At 49.0% G+C, this 5734-nt stretch overlaps 1 long non-coding RNA gene across 2 annotated transcripts in view; it reads right to left on the bottom strand.

The window, feature by feature from the left end:
- Positions 1-5734, bottom strand: part of LOC109293715 — a 57572-nt gene that overhangs the window by 11096 nt on the left and 40742 nt on the right. Inside the window, exon 3 of one of the 2 annotated variants that reach the window (XR_002096373.1) lies at positions 1603-1910. This is a non-coding gene — a long non-coding RNA (uncharacterized LOC109293715). Of the gene's footprint in view, positions 1-1561; positions 1911-5734 lie in introns of those variants that run through there. The other variant, XR_002096372.1, reaches the window with a different exon arrangement.

Raw genomic sequence — 5734 nt, 5'->3', positions numbered from 1 at the left:
CCGCCGCCGCAACCCGCCCCGCCTCGACGGGCAACGCCGGCGGGGCCGCGCCGCTTAACCGGGCCACGGCCACACACGCACACGCTAGGGGAGATACATACACACACACACATTAAGGGAGACACTCTAGGAGAGTGACACACACACACACTAGTAGAGAGCTAGCAACACCACCTACACACACACACACACACACAAGCAGAGAGCTAGCAACACCACCTACACACAACTCCAGCAAGAGTGATACAGGAAGACTATGTGCTGAAACCACACACACTAGGAAAGAGCCAGCAGCACAGCCTTCACGCAGCCACAACACACAACCCCAGCAAGAGCAACACACGGAGACTCCTACATGCCGAGACAAGGTGCGCATGCACGCATACACACAAGCCAAAGACACAGCCAAAGCAACCAGGCACTTGGCGGGTGAATGCATAGAATCGAGCAACCCAAAGAGAGAAACATAACTGAGAGGAGGCAGCACCGGAAGCACCTATCTATATCTGCCTCTACACACCTGGTGTGACTGTACCCTGCCATAAAGCAACAATGCAGAGCGTGCATATGCTCCATCGTACACATGCAAACAGAACTAGCATCAGGGCACCAGTGACACATGCAGCCACACAGCATATAACACCCCCAGTGCACTGCACTACCCCACTACTGTCAGAGCAGCAGCACACACCAGGAGCACTGGTGTACACACGCGCACACACACACACACCAGGATTTAGGGTGTGTTGTTAACATCCAGGAACTGGCACATATTCAAAGTCTAGTGTAGACAAGGCAGTGTGCCTTTGGCATATGGTAAACGAATGCCTAGGCAACTATGACACTTGGTCAACACTTTTATATATGCTAGAGGAGGGGTGATGATAACATATCCGTAGATACAGGAATTTGGCATGGGAAAATCATTCTAGGACAGACTGCTTCCTGGAGCATGAGAGTAATACACCCTCCAGCACCAATAATGTTACAACAGGATGCCAAGTAACTGCAGGATATGGTCCCAAAAAGTCACAGCCAGGCAAAGCCCCATTGGCTCACTCTGTGTCTGCCAGCAGAAAACCAGGCACAACAGGCTTCGCTGTCAAGGAGGCCTCTGGAGAGACAAGGGCGGTGGCTGCTGGGTTTGACCCTAAACTCCTAGTTCCAAGTCAAATTTAAGACCATCCCAGACACGGTTCACCCAGTTCCAAAATCACATGGCCATTCTCCCACTCTCTAGCTGTGAGTTTATTAGTTGTCACCCAAACAACTCTTAAAAGCATCACAACAGCACACCATCTCACATTTGCGTGCCCATATCTCACTCCAGTCTGTACAATGGGCTGTATTCACACTTAGCGCAACTCCGCAGGAACAAGCACAGTAATGCCAGGGACACATTCAGTCTCGGGATCCATCCTCCCTCTCTTTCCCACCCTGTGTGAGTCTATAGGGAAGATGTGGGGCTGTGGAGGGGAGGCTGTTTTTTATTCTTCCTCTGCTTTTCTCCTAGCATCTGCAAGGGGGTCTGCCTTACCCACCAAAACCATAGAACGCAGTGTTAAGATTACAACTTTGCTTTAATCTGTCACAGTGTCTGACCTGACAAGTCTCGAGGGAGACATCTTCCTTCTGGATGCATTTTCAGGCAGCTTTTAAAATATCTCCTTGATATGATGAAGTGTTCTTTGCGTTTCAGCGAGGCATTTAAAAGTCTCGCTCATTTACCAGGGTGGCGCTACGTTCAATCTTATCTTCCTGGAAATCATTTTGGGACACGAAAGCCTCCTTGCATCTCAGGCAATGACATTTCAGTGACATTTCACCTCTCATCACAACACGAAAGTGTTTCAGCCTGTCATCAAGTCATCTATTGACAGGAAGATGATGTTTTTATACCTGTTTTTGTTCTACAGCAAAAAAACCAACACATGGCCACCTCCGTGAATTATTAAGTGAAGAAATGCCTGCCGTTCCTCCAAAATAAGGGGGAGGTATAAACTTTCCACAGTACCACATCCCCTCTGCTTGTGGTGTTACAGGGGTTGGAAAAAGTGTGTGATGGATGGCCCATCACATCCTGCTTTGGCATAAGGGAGTGCAACTTCTAATAAAGAGAATAGAAATTGTGCTCACTTACCAACAGGGAGGTATTTGGCTTCATGCACCATGCAAAATTTTGGAGCCATGAAACCAAAAATATTTCATTTTAGCTCTAAATAGACCAAGCTTCAACAAAACATTTTAGGTCAGACCATTCTGCATTACTTTAAAACCATTTCTCATTAAAAGGCAGTCACACTTCCTAAAGCAGCCTGTTACTTGGAGAACCCAGCTGAAATATGGAAATGCCAAGAACCTGGAGGCTCCCAGGGACCTTCAGAGATTTTGAGCACCCTGAGCTCCCCTTCTTTGGCAATCCCTCGCAGGCAAGGAGGACTGTCTCCCAAGACTGTCTTATCTGTGGTCCGAAGATGGCTGACGAGGCTGATCCAGGATCGACAGACTGTTGCAACTTGGGCATGTGTTTCCATGTAGGGTGCATGGCTCTGGGTTCTTCATTTGGTCCACAGCACACCTTTAGCTCCACACCCCTTTTCATTGCCAGCTTGGGTTCTCGGCACCAACAAAAAAGCCGCGGCATACAAAATCAGCGGTCATTTCTGAAGAGTTTCATCTTAAGCTCGTTGTTTTACTCTACACTCAGAAAAGGGAAATGGATAAAAATGCAGAGGGTCAAGGGGGGAAAACACCCTCTGAGAAGAGCAGGAGGGACAGAGGTCGTCAGAGTTGCATGGATACAGCAAGATCTGCAAAGACAAATGCCCAACTAAAGTCAGCTGGTTTTCTACAAAATGTACTAAGAGGATAACAGCATGCCTTTCAATAAAGGATCACATCTTTCCACAGTGCCGCTTCTGTGCGACTTTGGTCATCATGGCTGATTTTTTTGTCCTGACCCAAGAGATTGTTTACCCGGTAGCACCATGTCTCCGTGGGAAGGGAACTGTTAACACTTTGCAAACATCTGTATTACAATATTGGTGCACTATTGGTAGGCACAGTGCAGATCTGTCAGGAGACGAATGCCCTGATTCTCCCTACATCCCTGACTTTCAGGTAGCTATTTACACCCTTGGAAAAGTAGTTGAAAAACAACTTTGAAGGGTAGCACTCAACACTTTTTCTTTTTTTTTTTTTTGAAATGTTGTCAAAGGCTACACACACACAGAGACAAAGCTGGAGTTGAAGGGATGTAGCGAGACTCCAGTAGAGACACAGCAGATGCCTATGCAACTCCATTCCAGGTCCCAATTCCACCACCCAAAGGGATCTGGCTTGGGCCCATTTCTAGCTCTGGTCCAATGACCATAAAACAAGCTGTTTCAGGGGCACCGTAGCCAATTTGCAAATGATAAAATTATTCAGCCATTTGCATTTTATTCAGTTCGTTCTTAAATGGCTAAAGGGGCCTAATCCATATTGTGGACTAATTGCCTGCAGCATTTTATTACTAAAACTTAAGCTGTTTGGGAATTATTGAAGCACGGAAGGCTGCTAAGTGCCTGATCTGCAGTCCTAACGTGGTGGCAGTGGGATCTCGGGGAGTTTGCCTGAGTGGTCCCCCGGGGCAGGGAGAGCCCTCTTGGCTGGGGGGGAAGGAGGGGGGAATGCCGCCCCTGCCAACGCAGGCGATTAAAGCAGGAATGAGATAAATGGGGAATTCTGGTCGCACTGCAGTGCAGGCAGAAGGCTGAGGGAACAGGAGGCCTGACTCTGCAGTTCTTGTGCAGTCAAAGCACTTAATGGCTTTAGTGGAAATTTTGCCGAAGTAAGGGCTGCAAAGTGCAAAATGCAACCCCCAGAGCAAAGTTCACTTCCTCAGTGCAGAGGTATATACATACAGGGCCACATGCACCACTAGAGGGCAAATATCCAGCTTCGCACCCTATTAACGTGGCTTCTGCAGGGGATGAGGACTGGAGGATGCTCTTACTATTCCATAGGTATACAAGTGTTGAAGGCATTTAATACCAGTATAGCTAAGCTTATACCCCTAGTGTGTCCACACTATTAGGGTTGGACTGCTTCAGCCCAAACAGCATAGTTAAAGTGGTAAAATCTAGGTGCATAACCAGGCCCCAAACACAGACTTAAATGGAGCTGAACTTGTGCATAGGCTCTTCCTTTTGCAGTCAGAGGGATTTCCCTTCAGATGCAGCCTCTGGTTACAAAGGAAGAACAGAGATCTGGCTCAGGCCCCTGCATAACATGTTCCTTCTTTTGCTCAAACTAAGCTGTCCTTTTCTTTTAAAACCCAGGAAAATGCTGGGATGCAGGTCCTGCTGGGGGAACAAATGGCAGAGCTCAGAGCCCTTCTGAGCAATTGCTCACTCTGAAGCACTGCCAGGAACTGTAACTTCAGGGAAGGAGAGGAAAAAAGGTCCCATCTTTCTGTGCACAAGGAAAAAAGGTCCAAGATGATTATTTAGCAAATAGCCAGAAGGAAGGAAGGGCAAGAGTGCCCAAAAGCCCCCCTGGCTCACCAAGGGCATCCGGGAACGCCCGATTGCCAAAAAGGCAGCATACAACCAGTGGAAGGGGGGTGCTGTCTCCAAAGAGGAGTATACCTCCTCTGCTCAGGCCTGTAGGGGGGCTGTCAGGAAAGCTAAGGCAGACATGGAGCTAGGGCTAGCATCCAAGATCAAAGATAATAAAAAGTTACTTTTTCAAATATATAGGGAGGATGAAGAAGGCACTGGGAAACGTGGGGCCCCTGCAAGATATGCTGGGCAAGCTGGTGGTTGCGCCAGAGGAGAAAGCAGAACTCTTTAACCAATTCTTCACCTCCGTTTTCTTGGGCAGGGACGGGGACTTCCCTGCTGTGATGCCAGACGGACTCGAGGGGAACGCCTTCAGACCTCAGGTTGGGGAGGACTGGGTTAGAGAGCTTCTGGAGGGGCTGGATGTGTTCAAATCAGTGGGTCCAGATGCTCTTCACCCCAGGGTGTTGAGGGAGCTAGCAGGGGTTATTGCAGGGCCCTTGGCACGGCTTTACACGCGCTCGTGGTGCTCGGGCCAGGTAATTGGAAGATGGCCAACGTGGTCCCCATCTTTAAAAAAGGGAGGAGGGAGGACCCGGGCAACTATAGGCCCGTCAGTCTTACCTCAATCCTAGGGAAGCTCTTCGAGAAGATCATCAAGGAGCACATCTGCGATGGGCCGGCTTCAGGGATGATGCTCAAGGGCAACCAGCACGGTTTCATTAGGGGCAGGTCATGTCAGACCAACCTGATTGCCTTTTACAATCAGGTCACAAAAGTATTGGATGCAGGTGTCACCATGGACGTAGTCTTTCTGGACTTCAGGAGGGCCTTTGACACCATCTCCCACCCCATCCTCATTAAAAAACTAGGCGACTGTGGCACTGATGCCTACACAGTCAGATGGATTGCAGATTGGCTGAAGGGTCGCACTCAGAGGGTGGTGGTGGACGGGTCATATTCGACCTGGGTGGAAGGGGGCAGCGGAGTCACCCAGGGCTCGGTCCTTGGGCCCGCGCTGTTCAATTTCTTTATCAGTGATTTGGATGACAGGGTGAAAAGCAACCTGTTTAAATTCCCTGATGATACCAAAATTTGGGGTGAGGTGAGCACACTAGTAGGGAGGGAAAGACTGCAGGCAGGCCGGGATAGATTACAGGGGTGGGCTAACAGGTACAGGATGCGTTTCA

Source organism: Gavialis gangeticus, unplaced genomic scaffold (genome assembly GCF_001723915.1).
Source record: "Gavialis gangeticus isolate Ggan-Ray unplaced genomic scaffold, GavGan_comp1, whole genome shotgun sequence".
NCBI classification, from domain to species: Eukaryota; Metazoa; Chordata; order Crocodylia; family Gavialidae; genus Gavialis; species Gavialis gangeticus.
The sequence above is the reverse complement of the archived record's forward strand: the minus strand, read 5'-3'. Positions and strand labels throughout refer to the sequence as shown.